Genomic DNA, 23,430 nt, shown 5'->3' with positions numbered 1-23,430 from the left:
TCTTGGGAGGCTGAGGCTGCAGGATCACTTGAGTCCAGGAGTTCTGGGCTGTAGGACACTATGCTGATTGGGTGACCAAACTAGGTTCAGCATCAATATGGTGACCTCCCAGGAGCAGGGGACCACTAGGTTACCTAAGGAGGGGTGAACTGGCCCAGGTTGGAAACTGAGCAAGTCAAAACTCTGGTACTGATCAGTTGTGGGATCTCGACTGTGAATAGCCACTGCACTCCAGCCTGGGCAATATAGCAAGACTCTGCCTCTTAAAAAATAATAATAAAAAATAAAAATAAATGAACAAAAATAAAACTAACACAAAATAAGCTGAGTGTGGTGGCACATGCCAGTAGTCCCAGCTAGTTGGAAGGCTGAGGTAGGTAGACTGCTTGATCATGGGAGGTTGAGGCTACAGTGAACTGTAATGGCACCACTGCACTCCACCCTGGGCAACACAGCAAGACCCTGCCTCAAACAATTGTATTTGATTGATATTGTATCAGATTGCTTCTGAAAAAGGTTGTAACAATTTAGACTTTCACAAAGTGCAAGAAACTGGCCTTTTCTTTGTAACTGGCATGGAATGTTACCACTCTTTTAAACTTGTCAAGATGATGGTGAGAAATAGCATCTAATTTATTTATTTATTTTAGAGATGGGGTTTCACCATGTTGACCAGGCTGGTCTTGAACTCCTGACCCCAGGTGGTCCACCAGCCTCGGCCTCCCAAAGTGCTGGGATTACAGGCATGAGCACCACACCCAGCCTCTAATTACTTTAATTTGCTTTTCCCTAATGCCTAATGAAGTTCAGCATCTCTTCAAATCTTTATTGGGCATTTGCATTTTCTCTTCAGTGAATTGCTTCATCATATACTCTATTTCTTTTTAAATTGTGTTCCAATTTATTTCTCTGAAATCTATTTTGGTGGTATCCTTGCATGTTAGAAACCTTAGCCCTTTATAATATGTGTTGTAGATACTATTCCCTAGCCTATGACTTGTCTTTTATCCTTGAGCATGAGTTTTAGTGTCAGAAGAACCAATGGTAGGATTTGAATTAGGTTGCATTATTTTCTAGTTGTCCTATTTTTTATTCTTTCAGCCTCTTAGAATCTTAGTTTCCTTTACAACTGGATATAGTATCCATTTTATTTTTTAAAATGTTTTGGCTGGGTGTGGTGGCTCACACCTGTAATCCAGCACTTTGTGGGGCCAAGGAGGGCAGATCACCTGAGGTCAGAAGTTTTATACCAGTATGGCCAACATGGTGAAACACTGTCTCTACTAAAAATACAAAAAGTAGCCAGGCATGGTGCCACACGCACTCCAGCCTGGATGACAAAATGAGACTCCGTCTCAAAAAAGATTATTAAAAAAATTAATTCATGTATTTATTTATTGAGACAGGGTTTTGCTCTGTTCCCCAGGCTGGAGTTTAGTGGGGTGATCATAGCTTGCTTTATCCTGGAACTCCCGGGCCCAAATGATCCTCCTGCCTCTTTTTCCCAAGTAGCTGGAACTACAGACAGGCACCACCCTGCCTGGCTTTTTGTTGTTGTTTGTTTATTTGTTTTTATAGAGATGGGGTCTTGCCATGTGGCCCAAGCTGGTCTCTAACTCCTAGTTTCAACCAACCCTCCAGCTTTGGCCTACCAAAGTTCTGGGATTACAGATGTGAGCCAAGTATCTACTTTAAAAGGGTTGCTATGGCCGGGTGTGGTGGCTCACACCTGTAATCTCAGCACTTTGGGAGGCTGAGCCCAGAGGATCACCTGAGGTCAGAAGTTCCAGACCAGCCTGGCCAACATGGTAAAACGCTGCTCTACTAAAAATACAAAAATGAGCCAGGCTCATTTTCAGTGGGGCACACGCCTGTAGTCCCAGCTACTCTGGAGGCTGAGTGGGGAGAATTGCCTGAAGCCAGGAGGCAGAGGTTACAGTGAGCCGAGATTTTGCCACTGCACTCCAGCCTGGGCGACAGAGTGAGACTCCACACTCCAACCTGGGCAACAGAGTGAGCCACAGTTTCAATAAACAAACAAAATAAAAACAAATAAATAAGTAAATGAAATGAAAATAAAACCCAAAATACAATCTTAAAAAAAGGAAGAAGTTTAGTAAATAGGAAATCTAAGACATTAACAAGTGAGTCTTCCTTATTTTCTACCTTAGTTGATTTAATGAAATCCAGTGATTTCTTATTCTCCCATTTACACAAATCAAAAATTCACAGATCATTTGAAGAGTTAGAAGGGAACTGAGAAGGACTGTATTCCAAGCAACTATACAGTACAGAATCTTGGGAACAGCTTGCCTCAGAGATGACCATTTTGGCTTTTGCTTGAATTATAAATCTTATACCTGCCTCACCTTTTAAACATCCTTAATTGTTCCCTAAATTTGCTTCCCTTAATGTCTTTCTGGACCTGCCATCTCTTGCTCCAAAGAACAAAAACAAAAAGACCCTTTCTTGATGAGAATCTGCTCCTCATCTCCTATCCCTCTAAATCTTTCATTTGCCACATTCACCATCAGCTTGTTTAAGGAGGAGGCACTGTAGTCTGAGTGAGGAGGGATGAAAAGGTGAAGAGATGGGGCTCTATTTCTGCCTCTTGCACTGATCATACTTGTGACTTTGGGTGAGCCACTTTTCCCCTGGAGCCTCAGTTTATTTCTTGTCATGTGAGGAAGACGGACTTAAATGATTTTTTTTTTTTTTTAAAGACAGAATTCTTTGTTGCACAGGCTGGAGTGCAGTGGCACGGTCACAGCTCACTGCAGCCTTGATCTCCTGGGTTCAAGCGATCCTCCCACCTTAGCTTCCCAAAGTGTTAGGATTATGGGCATGAGCAACTGACCCCAGTCTAGATGACCTTTAAGATTACTTCCAACCCTGTATTCTGTAGTTCTTAATTTTTCAGCTGAGGCTTGTATTAAATGGTTTGATTTGTCATCTTCTGTCTGCCCCCTTGTGGACATTGTTTAGGGAAGAAAATAAAATACTTAATTGCTTGAAGAGCAATATAATGACCACCTATCCCACCCTTCAAAAATTCACTTGCATCATGCTGTTTGTTTTCAATTATTCATGTTCACTTCTAGTCCTCATTCATAAATGTACATCCTTTAACATGGTTGAATCATTTCAGGGACATAATTTTGTACTTTTCCCCTCCTTCCTGATAATGATAATGTCTTTATTGTAAAATGTAAACATGCTTGTGATTCAATAAACTTTTAAAATATTACTATAAAGACTTTGTTATATATATTTAATTGAGATATAATTCATATAGCTTAAACTTCACCCTTTAAAAGTGTACGATTCGCCAGTTGCGGGTACTCACGCCTATAATCCCAGCACTTTGGGAGGCCGAGGCGGGTGGATCACAAGGTCAAGAGATCGAGACCATTCTGATCAACATGGTGAAACCCCGTCTCTATTAAAAATAAAAAAATTAGCTGGGCATGGTGGCACGCGCCTGTAGTCCCACCTACTTGGGAGGCTGAGGCAGGAGAATTGCTTGAACCCAGCAGGCGGAGGTTGCAGTGAGCCGAGATCGTGCCATTGCACTCCAGCCTGGGTAACAAGAGCGAAACTCCATTTCAAAAAAAAAAGTGCAATTCAGTAGTTTCTGATATTTTAACAAGGTTGTATAATCATCACCACTATTTAATTCCAGAATGTTTTACCATGCCGAAAAGAAACCTCAGACTCCTTAGCAATCACTCTGTTTCCTCCTCCTCCTAGCCTCTGCAATCACTGATCTACTTTCTGATTCTCTAGATTTGCCTATCATGGACATTTTATTTAAACAGCATCACACAATATGTTGCCCTTTGTGTGTCTGGCTTCTTTCATTGAACACAGTGTTTCCAAGACTCAAATATGGGCTGGGCACGATGGCTCATGCCTGTAATCCCAGCACTTTGGGAGGCCGAGGCAGGTGGATCACCTGAGGTCAGGAGTTCGAGACCAATCTGACCAACATGGTGAAACCCTGTCTCTACTAAAAATACAAAAATTAGCCGGGTGCGGTGGCATGCATCTGTAGTCCCAGCTACTTGGGAGCTGAGGCAGAAGAATTGCTTGAACCTGGGAGGTGGAGGAGGTTGCAGTGAGCTTGGATCATGCCACTGCACTCCAGCTGAGTGACAGAAAAAAGAAAAAAAAAGATTCAAATATGTTGAAGCATGCATTATCTTATATTTATTTTTTATCACACATCATTTTATCTTAATGCTGTATAATATTCCCTTTTGGAGAAACATTTATATCATGTTGTTGTAAAGAATGTGGCATCAATATCTTCATCCTCTAATTCATCTCTTCTCTTGAATTATTTTTTTAGAATACATTCCCATGGGTGGGATTACTGGGTCAAAGGGTATGAACATTTTTTACAGCTCTTGTCAATATTGCTCTTAAATTGTGGTGCCCAGAACTAAATGCAATTCTGAGATGTGTTCAGACAGAACAGGGTACTGTGGGGCTATTATGTTCTCAAGGTCTGAACCATATATAATCCTTTAAATCCAGCAGCCTAAAAATTTATCAGCTCTTTTTGGTTGCTATGTAAGTGTGACTCATTGAACTTATAGTCAACTGAGGCCCTTAGATCTTTTCCTAGGCACTGTGTCTTAGAGCTATGTTTGCATCTACTCTAGGACCCAGGAGGCTTTTGAGGACTCACTGACTTTAATCTACTACTGTATCTCTTAGTTTTATTTTCTTTCTTTCTTTTTTTTTCTGATGGATTCTTGCTCTGTTGCCCAGGATGGAGTGAAGTGGTATGATGTCGGCTCACTGCAACCTCTGCCTCCCGGTTTCTAGGGATTCTCCTGCTTCAGCCTCCTGAGTAGCCGGGACTACAGGCATGTGCCACCACACCCAGCTAAGATTTTGTATTTTTAGTAGAGACGGGGTTTCACTGTGTTAGCGAGGATGGTCTCAATCTCCTGACCTCGTGATCCTCCCGCGTTGGCCTCCTAAAGTGCTGGGATTACAGCCGTGAGCCACTGCCCGCTGCCCTTAGTTTTCTTTCCTCTTGAACAGTGGGGTGGTCCTAATAAGCTTGTAGAGGTGTGGTTTGTTGTAGTCTTAACTAGGAACTCCAGGTGGTGCTACAAGGCTGTCACAGGGTAAAATATGTCCCTGGCTTGCCCCCTTCACTTGAAAAAAAATGTGGTAGTGGCACCTTCATAGCAAGTCCGTTACCAGAGTTCAGCCCTCTCCTTTTGCTGAGAAGGAGCAAGAAACTGTGAAGTTGGATTTGGGGTGTTATTCAAGGCAAGCTCCAGTTTAAACAGGCTTTTCAGTTGTCATTTGATCTCCTAGGGGAATCTAGAGCTGTCTGTTTCATGTTAGAACTTTGAACACACATCTCATGCCACTGCTTTGGCTTTTGAAGTTCACACCCTGAGAAGCTGATTTTAAAAAATTTTTCTTTTGCTTCATGTTCCCTGCATGCTTTCTCTTAGCCACTGCGAGGGATTGAAAGCTGTTTAACTGTTTCTTGTTTCGTTTTTGCTGAGTTTTGAGCAATAAAAGTAGAAAATTTTTGTAGGGTTCCAGCTAAATGATATTTTATTTCAATAATTTGTTCTCTCTTTTCTTTCTTATTCATCTGCTTCCCCACCTCTCATTCACCTTTTCTGTAGTCCATCTGCTTATTTGCAAACTATCATGACTTTAAGCAAGGATTTTGGACTTTCTGAGTTTAAATCTTACTGACAAGTTTCAACAGAATAAAGCAGTGCCCTGTATATAAAACTTGGAAGGGGATCTTCCAAGTTTCTATATAAGTAGGTCTGGCATAACCTACTCTATGCCAGACCTCGGTTCCAATGTAGGTCTGGTTATGCCAGACCTCAGTTCCAATTCTGGGCTGAGAAAGGTTGTGAAGAACATCTTCTGCTGGGCAGTGACTGAGTCAGCATGTGAGCTTGGCTTTGCAAGCACCACCTAAAAGGGCATTTTTCCTAGCATTAATTAGCTCAGTCACCTTTCAGGTGAATTAGTACCAGAAAAGGAATGGGAGGTGGGCATGATGATGGGCTGAGGCAGGGGGATTACTTGAGCCCAGGAGTTCAAGGCTGTTATGATTTTGCCACTGTACTCCAACCTAGCAACAGAACAAAACCCTGCCTCAAATACTTACATAAATAATTTATTAATCTGTCACAAGAGTGGGGGAAAAAAGGCCAGGCATAGTGGCTCATGCCGATAATCCTAACACTTTGGGAGGCTGAGGCAGGAGAATAACTTGAACCCAAGGGGGAGGATTGCTTGAGTTTAAGACCAGCCTGGGCAACACAGGGAGACCCCAACTCTACCAAAAAAAAAAAATTTAGCCATGCCTGGTGGTTCACACCTGTAGTCCAAGCTACTGGGAAGGCTGGAGTGGGAAGATCAGTTGAGCTTGGGAGTTGGAGGCTGCAGTAAGCAATGATCCCACCACTGCACTCCAGCCTGGGCAACAGAATGAGACCCCTGATCTCTTAGGAAAAAAAAAAAGGAATGGGAAGGGGTTGCAGCACATGTCATACAAATGTCTTCAGTTCAGACATTTCCCAGTCACAGATCTGAGGGCCAGTGAGGCTTGTTTTACTCCACCATTCCTCCTTCTGTATCCTTATCCACTTTAGACTTGGTTTCTCTTGCTTTTTTCTCTCTTTCCCTCCCAGGAACCACAGGAGAGAGTGTATGTTTGATATTTAGTAAATTTTATTCAGTGATAGCAAACTCACTTCCTCTTAGCAGTTGACTTTTGCACAGCCAAGATGATTGATCATTTCAGACCCATCTCCCTTCAAGCTCTAATTCTTCTCCATCAGTATGTTTCTTGTTTTGATATTTCTGCCTTTGGCTGATGTTCTTCTTTCCTATAATTCTATTTTTTTTTTTTTTTTGAGTCAGAGTTTCACTCTTGCCCAGACTGGAGTGCAGTGGTACGATCTTGGCTCACTGCAACCTCAGCCTCCCAGGTTCAAGTGATTCTCATGTCTCAGCCTCCCGAGTAGCTGAGATTACAGGTGTGTGCCACGATGCCCAGCTAATTTTTTTGTATTTTTAGTAGAGATCATCATGTTGGCCAGGCTGGTCTTGAACTCCTGACCTCAGGTAACTCACCCACCTCGGCCTCCCAAGTGCTGGGATTACAGGCATTAGCCATTGCGCACAGCCTTGCTAATACAAATCTTTATACTTTTTTATGGCCTAGCTTAAGATTTCTTCCTAAATGATACCTTCACTGATTAATTTAACCTCTAGTAATCTTTGCCCTTTGAATTCCTTTTGTACTCCCATCTAGTTTGTACTGTTCCTATCAATAAGTTTCTTACATACTGCCATATAAATTGTTCTCTGTTGCATGCTTGCAAGTCTTCTCTTCTTAACTATACCAAAGCTGCTTGAGGGCAAGGGACTGTGTCTTCTCCTAACGAAGATAGCAAGACATTTAAATTGCTACCTGGGTAAATTATTGAACAATTTTGAGGTTCAGTTTCCTCATTTGTTGCAATGAGGACGATGACACCTGCACCACAGAATGTTGAGACAATCAAATGAGATGATGTGTAGAGAGCACTTCATGAAGTATAAAACGTTTGACAGAAGTTAAGCTTTTTTTTTTTTAAGAGACGGGGTTTCAAAATGTTGGCCAGGATGGTCTCGATCTCTTGGCCTTGTGATCCACCCGCCTCAGCCTCCCAAAGTCCTGGGATTACAGATGTGAGCCACCACGCCCGGCCAGAAGTTAAGCATATTATTTATTTATTTATTTTTATTATTTTTTTTAAGACGGGGTTTCACCATGTTGGTCAGGCTGGTCTTGAACTCCCAACCTCAGGTGATCTGCCCGCCTTGGCCTCCAAAGTGCTTGGATTACAGGCGTGAGCCACCATGCCCGGCCTATTTATTTATTTATAAGATGGAGTTTCACTCTGTCATCCAGGCTGGAGTACAGTGGCGCGATCTCAGCTCACTGCAACCTCTGCCTCCCAGGTTCAAGTGATTCTCCTGCCTCAACCTCCTGAGTAGCTGGGATTGCAGGTATACACCACCACACCCAACTAATTTTTGTATTTTTAGTAGATACGGGGTTTCACCATGTTGGCCAGCTGGTCTCAAACACCTGACCTTGTGATCCACCTGCCTTAGCCTCCCAAAGTGCTGGGATTACAGGCGTGAGCCACCAAGTCTAGCCAAGCATATTAATTTTTAAAAGTGGTGACATAATCCATAAATGAAAGATAATTTAAAAACTTAATAAAAGAACTTAGAGTATAGCAATACTAGTTACATCTCTTACACTTCACTAAATATCAAATTCAAGTCTTAATGAACCTGCAAGGCTCACACTGAACGGAATATTTCAGATCTGAGTTTTGGTTCCAGCATTGCCAATAATTTTGTGATGTAACACTTCAATCTTTGATAGTTGAAAGCTTTTCCCAGCTTTAAATATCTGATACACAAATGAAAATTTGGGTATGTTAGCCCTGTCTTTGGGCCTCAGTTTTGTCATCTGTAAAATGAGGAATGCTGACTTAATCAAACCGTTTTAATTGAATTTTATAAAATGGATGTTCAAAGACACATTAATCCTGCAAATTAATCTTGGGGGTGGGGATGGGGGTGGGAAGAGCTTCCTTGGTGAAAGCTGCACACTGTATATAGCCTGCTCACTTCATTTTTTTTTTTTTTGAGACGGAGTTTCGCTTTTGTTACCCAGGCTGGAGTGCAATGGCGCGGTCTCGGCTCACCGCAACCTCCGCCTCCTGGGTTCAGGCAATTCTCCTGCCTCAGCCTCCTGAGTAGCTGGGATTACAGGCACGCGCCACCATGCCCAGCTAAAACCTGCTCACTTCAATATGAACAAAGCATAGTACCATATTAAATATTCTGGGAAGTAAATAAACCAGTTTGACTTGATTTTAACCAGTGCTTCCCTAACTTATTTAGACATAGAATCATTTTCTCAGATAACATCTACTTAGTAAACCATGAAACAAATTTTCTTTTTCTTTTTTTTTTTAAGATGGGGTTTCACCATGATGGCCAGGCTGGTCTTGAACTCCTGACCTCAGGTGATCCACCCACCTCAGCCTCCCAAAGTGCTAGGATTACAGGCGTGAGCCACAGTGCCCAGCCCATGAAACAAATTTTCTGAGACACACTTTGGACTACCAACATGAATATTCTTAGGTACTAGGGTTAGTATAGGCAAAAGGAAAAGTACAATCTTATGCGCTGTTCTCTACTGGTTTTTGTGCCTGTTGTCACTTGCAGTTTCAGTCAATGGAGACTTTAAAACATTATGTTTCTTAATTACAATCATTGGTTATCAAGTCTCCAAGATAATGAGTTAAATTTCTGTGACTCTCAGGCTATAGTTGGCCTCTTTTTCTTCCTAATAAGAACATGGAATCTGGCAATCAATCACTTAAGATACAAAATATCAACTCAAACCAAACAAAAACATTAAAGTTCTGAAGTCAAGGATCTATTTGAAAACATATCAAATTAGGTCAGGTTAATACCTGCAGAATATATCTGCCAAGGTAAAGCTTATGTCATGATTTCTCTCTAATTCTAGTTCTGGCACTTGATCATTAAGTAAACTGGGATAAATTAATTTTGTAAGGCTGAACAGAGACTAATGGATTTTATCTCAAAATGATCTTTTTCTTTTTTAACCCTTAAGCTCTATGCCAAACATTTCAGAAGTGTGGTTATTTGCTATGATGGTGCCACTGTACTCAAGCCTGGGCAACAGAGGGAGACCCTGTCTCCAAAACATACGAAAAACAGTCTCTTCTATTAGATCAGGCAATCTCTTGGGAGATCATGTCTTACCCAAAACAGACTATAACGTTATCAAGAATGGGAACTTTTTTTGACAAGGTCTCACTCTGTTGCCCAGGCTGGAGTGAAGTAGTGTAATCACAGCTCACTTCAGCCTGGATCTCCTGGGCTCCATGGATCCTTTCACCTCAGCCTCCTGGGCAGCTGGACAACAGGCACAAGCCACCACAGTCAGCTAATTTACTTTTATTTTTTGTAGAGACAGGGTCTCCCTATGTTGCCCAGGCTGATCTCAAATCCCTGGGCTCAAGTGATACACCTCAGCCTCTCAAAGTGTTGGGTTTACAGGCATGAGTCACCAAACCTAGCCAAGAATGGGGACTTTGCCATCCAAAAAACTTGTGCTGGCTTTGCAGCAGCAACAGGCCCTATAATGAAGGCACTTCCTGAACAGTGACTTTCGGTGGGTGAAACCAGTCTTCGTGGAATAGGATACAAGGCTCAAATCCTATACCCCATGATGAAGTTATTCATTAACCAGGGTCATAGCATCCTATTCCTACTCTGTATGGGAAGGAAGGTTAATTGCAGAAGAATTAGTCGCTCATTCCTTTCTGTTCCTAAAACACTTTGTACTTTTCTGCTTCAACACTATGTTATTATTGTTATTTAATAACTTAAATTTGTTGTTTGTAGAGATGGGGCTCTTGCTATGTTGCCCAGGCTGGTCTTAAACTCCTGGACTCAAGCAGTCCTCCCACTTTGGCCTCTAAAAGTGTTGGGATTATGGGCATGAGCTGCTGCAAATGGCCTATCTAATAACTTTATCCTCCTTTGCAACTGTATACTTTCCTTGGGGTGATGATATTACTTTATTCTTCTTTGTAAATGACCCAATACCTAGAAAAATACCCTCCATCATTGAGTAGGTGCCAATTAGTGAATGAAGAGAAAGCAGATATCTGAATAGATTGCTGCTGCTTTTTTTTTTTTTTTTTTTTTGAGATGGAGTCTTGCTCTGTTACCAGGCTGGAGTGCAGTGGTGCGAAGTTCGCTCACTGCAACCTCTGTCTCCCAGGTTCAAGCGAGATTCTCCTGACTCAGCCTCCTGAGTACCACTACAGGTGTGTGCCACCATGCTTGCTAATTTTTGTATTTTTAGTAGAGATGGGGTTTCACCATGTTGGCCAGGATCGTCTCCATCTCCTGACCTCATGATCCACCCTCTCAGCCTCCCAAAGTGCTGGGATTACAGGTCTGAGCCACCGCGCCCAGCGGATAGTTTGCTTCTATTTTAATTTTTGAATGAAGATGCAATAGTAAGGAACACATAGTCCAGTGACCTACCTAGCTAGATGACTTAGTCTTCTGCTTATCTAGATTGGTTATAGTCTGTTTTGGGTAAATCATATGGTTGGAGTAGATGAGACATCATTTACCAGAGGTCAGTGGACTCCAGGGGATTTTTGATCCCCTACTTCATGCAAAGGTAAAAATCACAAGGATTGGATGGCTTGGCAGAACTCTACTATACTACTCTATAGTAGAGCTATATTATAGCTCTACTATACTATGTACTGTGATTGCAATAACATACGTGGAAAACAAACGACATGTGCCTATAGTGTCTAGCTATACACTGACACACTCTCCAGCTTGTTGGTGCCTTTCCAGAGCCCCTTTGCTTGGCTTCAAAAGGTAAGATGGGGACAGATTCTAATCTTTTTTTTTGTTTGTTTGTTTTTTGTTTTTTAAGACAGAGGCTGGAATGCAGTGTTGCAATCCCCACTCCCTGCAACCTCCGCCTCCTGGGTTCAAGTGACTCTCCTGCCTCAGCCTCCAGAGTAGCTGGGATTACAGGCGTGTGCCACCACGCCCGGCTAATTTTTGCATTTTTAGTAGAGACGTTTCACTATGTTAGCCAGGCTGCCCTTGAACTCCTGACCTGAAGTGATCCACCCGCCTCGGCCTCCCAAAGTGGCGGGATTACAGGAGTGAGCCACTGCTCCAGGCCCCAGATTCTAACACAGCTTTTCAATGCTTATTGTCTAAATCCCTCTAGCCCCTCTTAATAGAACTCTGACCAGTCGACAGTCAGGTGAGTGCCTCGCACGTGCAGGACAGTAAGTCGAAAGGTGCACAACTAGTAGTTTCAACACGGGGAGGTTGGGAGTCTGGTGTCGAAGACAGAGTATTTAAAAGAAAGATTCGAAAGGCCGCGGATCCGACCACAGCCGCGTCGAGGGGCTATGCTGACAGCTGGGTAGATCAGAAACCCGACTGACAAGAAACCGACTTGGGGAGCATGTGAGGCGGATATGGCCAGGGCAGACAACCCCTGTCAGCTCCTGAAGTTATTCTTCTCACGCCTCCACCGGCCCTCCGCGCACTCCCAGGAGGCTGAGCGATCGAGCGGTCAGGAGGCCCGGCGTTTTTCGCCGCTGGCGGCTCTGAAATTGCCTTTTGGAACAAAACTTGGGTTGGAAAGGAGGCGAAGCGGAAAGCGTTGTGCGCGAGTGAGCCGCGCCGTAGGGGGCGGCCCGAGAGACAGCGTCCGGACCAGGACCCGGACACTGAGCAAAAGCCGCGCGCTCTGCTCCCCTCGCGGCGCCCGCATTCGGCCACCTACGGGGGAGTTTCGGCTCTTTCCGTCAGTTCAGCTCCGGCCCTCCATTCCCTGCGCGCGCCAGGTGCCTACCCAATGCCGCCGGGTACGAGTCGTTCTGCACGCGGACGCGAGCTCGAGTCCTACCCGTTTTTCCCTTACATCTAGTTTGTCCCGACCCGCTCCCTGAGTCTTCCCGTCCCCGGTAATTCCCAGTCTCCGGTCGCTCGCGAGCCTGCAGACGGTGCGAGACGCGAGGGACCAGGCCCCGAGAGGAGCGGTAACCCGACCAGCCATAGGCCGCCTCTCACCGCCGGCGCCCAGTGCCTCTCACCGCTCCCCTCAGTCTGAGGCACACGGACCGCCTCGGTCGTGCTCGCGCACCCGTTGGCTTCTCCAACCTCTAGCTTGGCGCGCCGGCGCGAGTACGCGCGCTGCGCTCTGGCTGGTTGGCTGATGCGCACGCGCCCGAGAGGGCTCAGGGGCGGGGCGAGTCGCTGCCCAGCCGAGGGTCGGGGTGATCCGCTGGCACTCTGGCAGCCGTCGCGGCTGCGATTCCCGGCCTGTTGTCAGGCGCAGGAGAGAAGCGAGGAGGCGGCGGTGGGGGCGGGGCGGCGTCCTGCTCTGAGAGAGCTGGGGGAGGAGCGCGGTGGCGACGGCGGCGGCTCTAGGAGAGGAGGTGAAGGAGGCGGAGGATCTCCTCTCCTCTTCTCAGACCCGGGAGCGTCCAGGACGCGGAGCCCGGAGCTGGGGCGACGAGGCGATTGCGGGGGCCTGGGCTAGGTGAGGCTGGGGGTGCTGGGTGGAGGGGTTGGCGGGGGCTTAGAGGGGTGCCGAGGTGCGGGGAGCGGGTTGAGGGAGGAAAAAGGGGGAGGGGGCAATTGTTGGGGACGGGGGCTCTTACAGGCCCGGAGTGGCCGGAAGGGTGGAAGGTTCCTGGGGTATGTGGGGCCGGCGAGGCACCCGCGTCCGAGTTGGGGAGTTTCCAGAGGGATAGGCCCGGGAAACAATGGAGTGTTGGGGGGGACTCTGGCGTGAGGGTGTGTGGGGTATTGGATTTTAAGGAATAACGAGCAAGATAGAAAAGAAGGAAAGAACAGGATCATTTGGGACGAGAAGTACAATGAATTGAGAATGCAGTGGGGATGCGTAAGGTCACCTCCGTGGGTGTCCGAGGTCCTTAGGAGTCGGGAGCAATAATGAGATTTGAAAATAAGGGCTAGAAGGGCGTTCTTGGAATTGAAGGGGGAGACGGAATGGAAAATAAGGCGAAGAGAGGTAGAGACATAAAATAGATGTGGTTTGGACTTGGATTAAAGCAGAAAGGTAGATTTAGTCAGTTTTGGACCAGAGTGCTGTCTTTCTCCTAATTCATCCAGAATGATTGAGGTCTCGTAGAAAGTGGATCTTTCTCAAGCCTGTCGCTCTGCTAAGGAGTACAAGCCCTTCTTTAAATAATTTGATTATCACTTGTCCATTTTACTGATAAAATATGCCTATAATATTTACTTCCCCTCTTTTTAGTAGGCTGTTATACGTAATTTACCTATGGTTAATGAAGCAGGAGAGGACAGATCACCAAAAATATCTTGCTTTGAGTTAGGTCAATCGTAATACAGAGTTCAGTGTTTTGGAGAGAACCAGAAGATTGCTTGTTTAAGTTTGACCAAAAGGTGATGGATAAAGTTATCTGTACTTTGTTAGAATTGCTACTGGTTTTATGTTTGTGGGAGAGAGCTGGGGTTCTGCCTTATTTCTTAATATTAACTTCAAATAATCAGGCTGCTTCATACCTTCCAGTTTGAATTAAGGTGGTTTGGAAATATAGTGGAAAAGTATCTTTGGGATTATGATCTTTAAGTTTCCTTGGTACTTGGATTTCCAGACCAAATTTGTAATGGTACTCGATAGAAAATAGCCGATTTTGAAATTGTGATTACCACTCTGTGCTCATAAGTAGTCCATGTTAAACCTTTTATTTGTTGGGCATTAAGTTTTGCTGACTCATCTAAGATTTCTGGACATTCATCACTTTATATTTCTCAGCTAGGTGTTGGATGGTAGCATTTAGGTTACTTTATAAAGGTCCAATTAATTCAAGAAAGATGTTCAGGAATAAAAAAAAGTCCAAAAACGATCGAAAATGTCACTTTTCTTAGATGTTATGAAAATTGAACAAATCAAGACATGAATGTAGTGTTCTTATTAGTGACAATGTGTCTCTTTTTGTTTTTTTCTGAAACGAAGTCTTGCTCTGTCGTCCAGGCTAGAGTGCAGTGGCGCGATCTCTGCTCACTGCAACCTCCGCCTCCCGGGTTCAGGCGACTCCAGCCACTCGACTAGCTGGGATTACAGGCACCTGCCACCGTGCCTGCCTAATTTTTGTATCTGAAATAGGGACGGGGTTTCACCATCTTGGCCAGCCTGGTTTCAAACTCCTGACCTGGTAATCCACCCGCCTCAGCTTCCCAAAGTGCTGGGATTACATGCCTGAGCCACGGAGCCCTGCCTAATGTGCCTCTTTTTTAATTGACCTCTTTCGGTGGGCTAGTCAAGGTGCTAAGATATGTGTGTGTGTGTGTGTATTATTTAACCCTCACAATTATTTCATATTTTGTAAATTAAGAGGTTAAATAATTTACTAAGGTCACAGAGCTAGTGAAGAACAAAGCTTGAGTCAGTCCCAGCTCTATCGGATGGCTTTTAAAAATCTTAACTGCCTGGTTGCCCTTTCTGCTTCACCCCCGTCTTGATTGTAGTAAAGCAGCAGGAATGGGTTGAAACTTGGGTCTGGTAACTGTGATATAGATGAAGATTAAGTTAGTAGGCTACATCCGTAGAGTTCATTGAAGGTTTACTGCTTCTGTGATTTGACAAAGCTCTGGGGTCCTGATAAATAGGACTAAAATCATTTGCTAAGGATTTGTCCTGCGAGCACACTTAGTTTTCTGTTTAGTCTTGTACTGCTGATGTACTGTGCATATGGGGCACCCTTACTTGTAGAATCGAAGACAGCCAGTTGTGGAGCCAAAACCAATTAACTCTGGAAAACAATTGAAAACTGCTCAGTACTCAGGTGCCCTCCAGACACCAGTTGAGCCCACAATTAGGTACCAGCATTACCTCTAAACTTAGATAGGAGGATCCTCTTAGAAACCAGGAGTGAAACAGCTAGAACTGAGGGAAACAGCTGGGGTGGGAGGGAGGAGCCACAGGTTATGGCCAAAACATGAGCATAGCCCCTGGAGGCTGATCAGGCTAAGATGGGAGGGAATTTTCATTTGTTGAGCATTTATATATTCCAGGCACTGAACTCAGTGTACGTTATTATCAGTTAATTGTAAGTATTATCTTCATTTTTCAGATGAGGCTCAGAAGGGTTAAAAGTAACTTACATAGTCACTTTATAATGGCAGTGAAGAAAGTTTGTATATACTATTCTAAAAATTGCTGCTTGCAGTTTCCCTTGCAGTTTCCCATTGTAGGATCACCATATTAAAGCTGGAAACTAAAAGTCACTCTTTCAGATCTACCTGGCTTCTCTGTTATGTGTATAACTGATTATTTCAGTCTTGCTACTTTCATTGGAAACTGGAAAGAAAAGCTTGTATTTTTTTGGATGTAATTGTTAGGAACTACAGTCCATTCATTATATTATCAAATGACCTGTAGAATATAATTCAGCTTCCTTAGTTGCTTAGTGTATATTTGCAGCAACATAAAAATAGCATGTCTCTAACTTCTCTTCTGGGATCTTCACTTTCAACAATGTCATCTAGATTATAGTGAAGCTTGCCTGTTACAGACTCTTTTGCTTTTCTCCTTATGTTTTTGCCACAAATGTTTGACAGTTGTTCTTTGTTATTTATTTATTTATTAGAGACAGGATCTTGCTATGTTGCTCATTCTGGTCTCAAACTCCTGGGCTTAAATGATCTCCCTCAGCTTCCTGAGTAGCTGGTATTGGTTAGTTTATTTACTCTCTGTTTCCCCAGCCTGCACCGCCCACCCTGCCACACGCCCAGAAAGGATCTCACTCTGTTGCCCAGGCTGGAGTGCAGTGGTACCATCCTGGGCTAACTGTTTGACCACATCCAGCTAACTTTTGTATTTTTTTGTGGAATCAGTGTTTCACTGTGTTGCCCAGGCTGGATCCCAATTCCTGGGCTCAAGCCATCTACCCGCCTTGGCCTCCCAAAGTGTTGGGATTATAGCATGAGCCACCTCGCCAGGCCTTTTTGTTTACTTAAAAAAAAAAATTGGCCAGGCTCAATGGCTCACACCTGTAATCCCAGCACTTTGGGAGGCCTAGGAGGAGTGGATCATGAGGTCAGGAATTCAAGACCAGCCTAGCCAAGATAGTGAAACCCTATATTTTTGTCTTACTAAAAATACAAAATTTAGCCAGGCATGGTGGTGTGTGCCTGTAATCCCAGCTACTCGGGAGGCAGGAGAATTGCTTGAACCTGGTGGGTGGAGGTTGTGGTGAACTGAGATGTGCCACTGCACTCCAGCCTGGGCAACAGAGTGAGACTGTCTCAAAAAAAAAAAATATTGTGGTAAACTATATATAACAGAAAATTTATCATTTTAACCATTTTTAAGTGTACGGATCCATGGCATTAAGTACATTCACATTGCTGTGCAACCATCACCACCATCTGTCTTGGGAACTTTTTAATTTTCCCAGACTGAAGCTCTGCACCTATTAAACAATAACTCCTGTAATCCAAGCACTTTGGAGGCCAAGGTGGGTGGATCACCTGAGGTCGGGAGTTCAAGACCAGCCTCACCAACATGGTGAAACCCTGTCTATAAAAAAAAAAAAATTAACAATAACTCCTTGTTTCTCTTTCTCTACCCAGCCGCTGGCCACCAATATTCTACTTTCTGTCTCTATGAATGTGACTACCCTAGGTACCTCATATGTAAGTAGAATAATATAATATTTACTTTTTTGTGTCTGGCTTGTACCACTTAGCATATCTTCAGAATTCATCCATGTTGTAGCATATGTCAGCATCTCGTTCCTTTTTAAGACTGAATAATATTCCATTGTATGTACATACCACATTTTGTTTATCTATTCATCCTCAATGGACATTTGGGTTGCTTCTACCTTTTGGCTGTTGTGAATAATGCTGCTGTGAATTTTTGTGTACAAATACCTGTTAGAATCCCTGTGTATTAGTCTATTCTCACAATACCTGAGACTGGGTAATTTTTTTTTTTTAAAAAGGTTGAATTGGTTAATGATTCTGCAGGCTGTACAGGAAGCATAGCAGCTTCCAGGGAGGCCTCAGGAAACTTATGATCATGGTGGGAGGCAAAGGGAAAGCAGGCATGTATAGGTTGCTGGAGCAGGAGGAAGAGAGAGAGGTGGAAGGAAGTGCTATACACTTTTTAAAAACTAGATCTTGTGAGAACAGCCCTAAGGGGCTGGAACTAACCCATTCATCAGAAACCACCCTGATGTTCTAGTCACCTCCCACCAGGCCCCACCTTCAGCACTGGGAATTACAATTTGATGTAAGATTTGGTGGGAACACACATCCAAGCCATATCACCCTCCTTTCAGTTTTTTTTTTTTTCTGTTTACACAGAAATAGAATTGCTGGACCTTATGGTAATTCTGTGTTTAGTGTTTTGAGGAGGCTTTGTTACTTTTATTTATTTATTTATTTATTTATTTTTGAGACAGTCTTGTTCTGTCACCCAGGCTGGAGTGCAGTGGTGTGATCTTGACTCATTGCAGCCTGTCTCCTGGGTTCAAGTGATTTTCCTGCCTCAACCTCTGAGTAGCTGGGACTACAGGCATGCACCACCACATCTGGCTAATTTTTGTATTTTCAGTAGAGGTAGAGTTTTGTTTGCCATGTTGACCAGGCTGGTCTTGAACTCCTGTCCTCAAATGATCTGCCTCAGCCTCTCAAAGTGCTGGGTTTACATGCTTAAACCACCATGGTCCACCAAGGCTTGGTTACGTTTATTTATTTTTTATTTTTTTTTGGAGACCATCTTGCTCTGTCACCCAGGCTGGAGTGCAATGGCGCAATCTCAGCTGACTGCAACCTCCACCTCCCAGGTTCAAGTGATTCTCCTGCCTCAGCCTCTTGAGTAGCTGGGATTACAGGTGCGTGCCACCATGCCTGGCTAATTTTTGTATTTTTAGTAGAGACGGGGTTTCACCACGTTGGCCAAACTGGATTCGAACTTGTGACCTCATGATCCGCCTGCCTTGGCCTCCCAAAGTGCAGGGATTACAGGCATGAGCCACCACACCCAGCCTGGCTTGGTTACTTTTAAGTGGTGATTTTATCATATGCTACCTGAAGGTAGCGCTTGGCTTTCTATGTAAGGGATGGTGCTTTCTCTGTTGACTTTTTCTGTATTGCCAGCAGGACACTTAGAGTGGAAATGATTCAAAAGAAAATGTTTTACCCAGTTTTCATGTATCCAGTGGGAAGGAACCATTTGTTCCCAGTCATATGCAATATGGATGATCGTCTTAAGAATGCTCTATATGTTATGTAAAATGTGTCATTTTTAGTACACTTGGCTGCCTTTGATTGAAATTTGGGGTACTATTTTCATTTAAACATGTTTTACATGTATGAGCTGCTGCTTACTGCTTACCTTCTGTATCTTCATTCATTAAAAAAAATGTTAGTTCATGCTGTATGCTTTAAATATTTCAAGCAGGTAGCTGGAATACATAGGCAGAATAGAAAGTAAAATTGATTGAAGTCATTTGGCTCTATTTTCTCTCTCTCCATATATAGTATATAAGCTGTAACATACCAAATGTAATAAGTTGAAATAGCTGCAGTGAACTGTCTCTTAGGATGAATCTAGCTTCCCGTTTCTTTCCCTCCCTTCCTTCCTTCCTTCCTTCCTTCCTTCCTTCCTTCCTTCCTTCCTTCCTTCCTTCCTTCCTTCCTTCTCTCTGTCTCCCTCTCTCTCTCTCTCTCTGTCTCTCTCTCTCTCTCTCTCTCTCTGTCTCGCGCTCTCTCTCTCCTTTCTTTCTATGGAGTTTCGCTCTTGTTGCCCAGGCTGGTGTGCAGTGGCGTGATCTCACGCAACCTTCGTCTCCTGGGTTCAAGCGATTCTCTTGCCTCAGCCTCCAGAGTAGCTGGTATTACAGGCATGCGCCACCATGCCTGGCTAATTTTGTGTATTTTTAGTAGAGACGGGGTTTCTCCATGTTGATCAGGCTGGTCTCAATCTCCCAACCTCAGGTGATCCACCCGCATCGGCTTCCCAAAGTGCTGGGATTACAGGCGTGAGCTACTGCACCCAGTCTCCCATTTCATTTTCTAAATGTTACATGGAGGTTAATTATCCCTGCATCTTGCTTCATGATATTATTGGGTGACATAGTGACTTTAGGCTCAATATGCCATTTTCTGGGAGCTTTACAGGAAACTTAGTGAGTCCACACTTAACTTTGGAGATGGTCTGTCTGAAATCCAGTCTAATTGCCATTCAGTTGAATTGACATTGAAATATTTCTAAAGATTTGACATTTGTGGGCTGAGTATAGTGTGAGTCCACTTTGTCCTTAGTCCTAGCACTTTGAGAGGCCAAGGTGGGAGATTGCATCAGACCGGGAATTTGAGACCAGCTTCGGCAGCATAGCAAGACCCTGTCTCTACAAACAATTAAAAAATTAGGGCCAGGTGCTGTGGCTCATGTCTGTAATACCAGCACTTTAGGAGACCGAGGATCATGAGGTCAGGAGTTCAAGACCAGCCTGGCCAATACGGTGAAATTTTATCTCTACTAAAAATACAAAAATTAGCTGGGTGTGGTGGTGTGTGCCTGTAGTCCCAGCTACTTGAGAGGCTGTGGCAGAAGAATCACTTGAACCTGGGAAGCAGAGGTTGCAGTGAGCTGAGATTGTGCCACTGCATTCCAACCCAGGTGACATAGTAGGATTCCGTCTCAAAAAAAAAAGCTGGTGTAGTGGGTGGCGCCTGTAGTCCTAGCTATTCCGGGGAGGCTGAGGCAGAAGGATTGCTTGAGCCCAAGAGTTTGAGATTGTAATGAGCTGTGATTATATCACTGCACTGAAGTTTGTATGTTATTATTTTTTAATTGTTATTGCTTTTGGAGACAGGTTCTTGCTCTGTCACCCAGGCTGGAGTGTAGTTGGGCCATGATAGTTCACTGCAGCCTGAATTCCTTGAACTCAAGTGATTCTATCACCGCAGCCTCCCCAGTAGCTAGGACTACAGGCACATACCATGGCGCTCAGCTAAGTTTTAAATTTTTTTGTAGCGACAGGATCTTGCTTTGTTGCCCAGGTTGGTCTTGAACTTCTGGGTTTAAGCGATCTTCCTGCCTTGGCCTTCCAAAGTGCTGGGATTACAGATGTGAGTCACAGTGCCCAGCTTACTTTATCTTTAGTTACTGGATATTAAGGATTGGCTAGAGGCCAGTGTTTACTCTCCATGTTCACAACTGCCATGACAGCCTATAGGAATGGGTTCCTGAAATATATATCATCTATACAGATTCTTCAGTAGCTGGAGGCCTTTAAAACATTCTGCAGGGTCTGAGGATATAGACATTACTTAGAGGTAAGTTCTGCAGCCATTGTCCTATGACTAATTTGTGGTTAAGACATAAATTGAACGCCGGGTATGGTGGCTCACACCTGTAATCCCAGTACTTTGGGAGGCGGAGGCAGGCAGATAGCTTGAGGTCAAGAGTTCAAGACCAGCCTGGCCAACATGGCGAAACCTCATCTCTACTAAAAATACAAAAATTAGCCAGGCATGGTGGTACATGCCTATAATCCCAGCTAATCAGGAAGCTGAAGCAGGAGAATCACTTGAACTTGGCTGGTGGAGGTTGCACTGAGCCAAGATTGTGCCACTGCACTCCAGCCTGGGAAACAGAGCAAAACTCTGTCTCAAAAAAAAAAAAAAAAAGACATAAGTTTATTGGAGGTTTTGGGGGATCTCCAAGGGTTACATAGGGATTCTTACTGGTCCAAATCCTGTAGTAAATAAAAACCTTGAATTGTTGGATTGCTGGTAAGAAGGATGATTTTTACATTATTTAATTAGCAAGATATATGATTACTACTTGTGGGGAGTGTGTGTGTGTGTATGTGTGTGTGGTGGTGGTGGTCTTTAGAATTTGCTAAAGGGTGTTAGGACTGAAGAGAAGGATGTTTGTGATGAGGCCATTATATGATTGTGAATGAGCCAGAATAGTTAAGTAAATATCTTTTGTACTTGAAGATGCTGCCAATGATATTACTTCTTACTGACCTGGATGGGACTGAAAAGACCAATTTTTAAAACCTGCCGTCTTGGCCAGGTGTGGTGGCTCACGCCTGTAATCTCAGCACTTTGGGAGGCCGAGGTGGGTGGATCACCTGAGGTTAGGAGTTCAAGACCAGCCTAGCCAACATGGTGAAACCCTGTCTTAAAAAAAATAAAATAAAAAACAAAAAAAAACCTGCAGTCTTTCCTATCTTAAATGACTTGCTGTTGTTTTAAGGCTACCCTCTGTAGTTGAGCAGTACTTTTCCTGACATTATCCACTTGGTCTTTGATCATAGTGTCAATGTGGTTAGCCACTGGTGGCTCTTCCTGGCCTACTGTTAAAAGTGATTCAAAATGTACATTAGTGTTTGGCAGAAGTGACTCTTCTGCTTACCTTGTTTGAATATCTAGTTACATTTTTATAATAAATTGCTCTTGTAACCTACCTACATGTCCTGAAGGAGACCTTTGTATAGGATCTCTTCATAAGAGACTGTGAAATTTTATGAAAACTGTGAAACTCATCTGTAATTAATGTAGTGACAGGAGGTTAAAGTATTGTAGCTGAATGGTAGGTGGTATGTAACAACTCAGAACGAAGCCAGCCAGTTAGCTTAAACTCAAACTTTTTTTTTGAGACAACATCTTGCTCTGTCTCCTAGGCTGGAGTTCAGTGGCACAGTCTTGGTTCCCTGCAACCTCCACCTCCTGCCTCAGCCTCCCAAGTGGCTGGGAATGCAGATGCTTGCATCTGGTAGAGCTAATTTTTAAATTTTTTTTATAGAAACAGGGTTCAGGCTGGTCTCAAATTCCTGGCCTCAAATGGTCCTTCCATCTTGGCCTCCCAAAGTGCTAGGATTACAGGCATCAGCCAGTGCACCTGGCCTGATTTTTTTTTTTTTTTTAGCATCAGGGTCTTCCTCTGTCACTCAAGTTGGAGTGTAGTGATGTGATCATGGCTTATTACAGCCTCCAACTCCTGGGCTCAAATGATCCTCCCACCTCAGTCTCCCTAGTAGCTGGGACTACAGGCACTCTGCTAATTTTAAAATTGTTTATAGAGACAGGTCTTGCTATGTTTCCTAGGCTGGTCTTGAATTTCTGGATTCAAGAAATCAGTTGGCTTTGGCCTCCCAAAGTTCTAAGATTACAGGTGTGAACCATTGTACCTGGCCAGTGTTTTGATTTTTTTTTTTTGAGATGGAGTCTCACTCTGTCACCCAGGAGAGAGTGCAGTGGTGCGATCTCAGCTCACTGCAAACTCTGCCACCGGGTTCAAGCAATTCTCCGCCTCAGCCTCCTGAGTAGCTGTGATTACAGGCGCCTGCCACTGCACCTGGCGAATTTTTGTATTTTCAGTAGAGATGGGCTTTCACCGTGTTGGACAGGCTGGTCTTGAACTCCCTGATCTCATGATCCACCTGCCTCAGCCTCCCAAAGTGCTGGCATTACAGGTATGAGCCACTGCCCCTGACCCAGTGTTTTGTTAATCTTATCAGCACACACGAGGTTTTCGTCTTTTTTTTTTTTTTTTTTTTTTTTTCAAATTTTTTATTTTTTGGCTCCCCATCTGGGAAACGACCTTTTTTTTTTGAGGTATAGTCTCACACTGTTGCTTGGGCTGTAGTGCAATGGTGCAATCTTGGCTCACTGCAACCTCCACCTCCCAGGTTCAGGCCATTCTCCTGCCTTAGCCTCCCAAGTAGCTGGGATTACAGGTGCCTGCCACCACGCCCGGCT

At 44.0% G+C, this 23,430-nt stretch overlaps 1 protein-coding gene across 8 annotated transcripts in view; it reads left to right on the top strand.

Moving 5' to 3' along the window:
- Positions 1-12,942: 12,942 nt before the first annotated feature.
- The window catches only part of SPATS2 (spermatogenesis associated serine rich 2), a 150,359-nt gene continuing 139,871 nt past the window's right edge, over positions 12,943-23,430 (top strand). For all 8 annotated transcript variants that reach the window (XM_078336790.1, XM_078336791.1, XM_078336785.1 and 5 more), the window contains exons 1-2: positions 12,943-13,195; positions 17,278-17,340. The gene's annotated coding sequence lies outside the window, so the exon portion shown is untranslated. The remainder of the gene's footprint in view (positions 13,196-17,277; positions 17,341-23,430) is intronic.

The sequence above is a fragment of the Callithrix jacchus genome, chromosome 9, assembly GCF_049354715.1.
Source record: "Callithrix jacchus isolate 240 chromosome 9, calJac240_pri, whole genome shotgun sequence".
Classification (NCBI taxonomy): Eukaryota; Metazoa; Chordata; class Mammalia; order Primates; family Cebidae; genus Callithrix; species Callithrix jacchus.
This window is presented reverse-complemented; position numbering and strand designations above follow the sequence as displayed.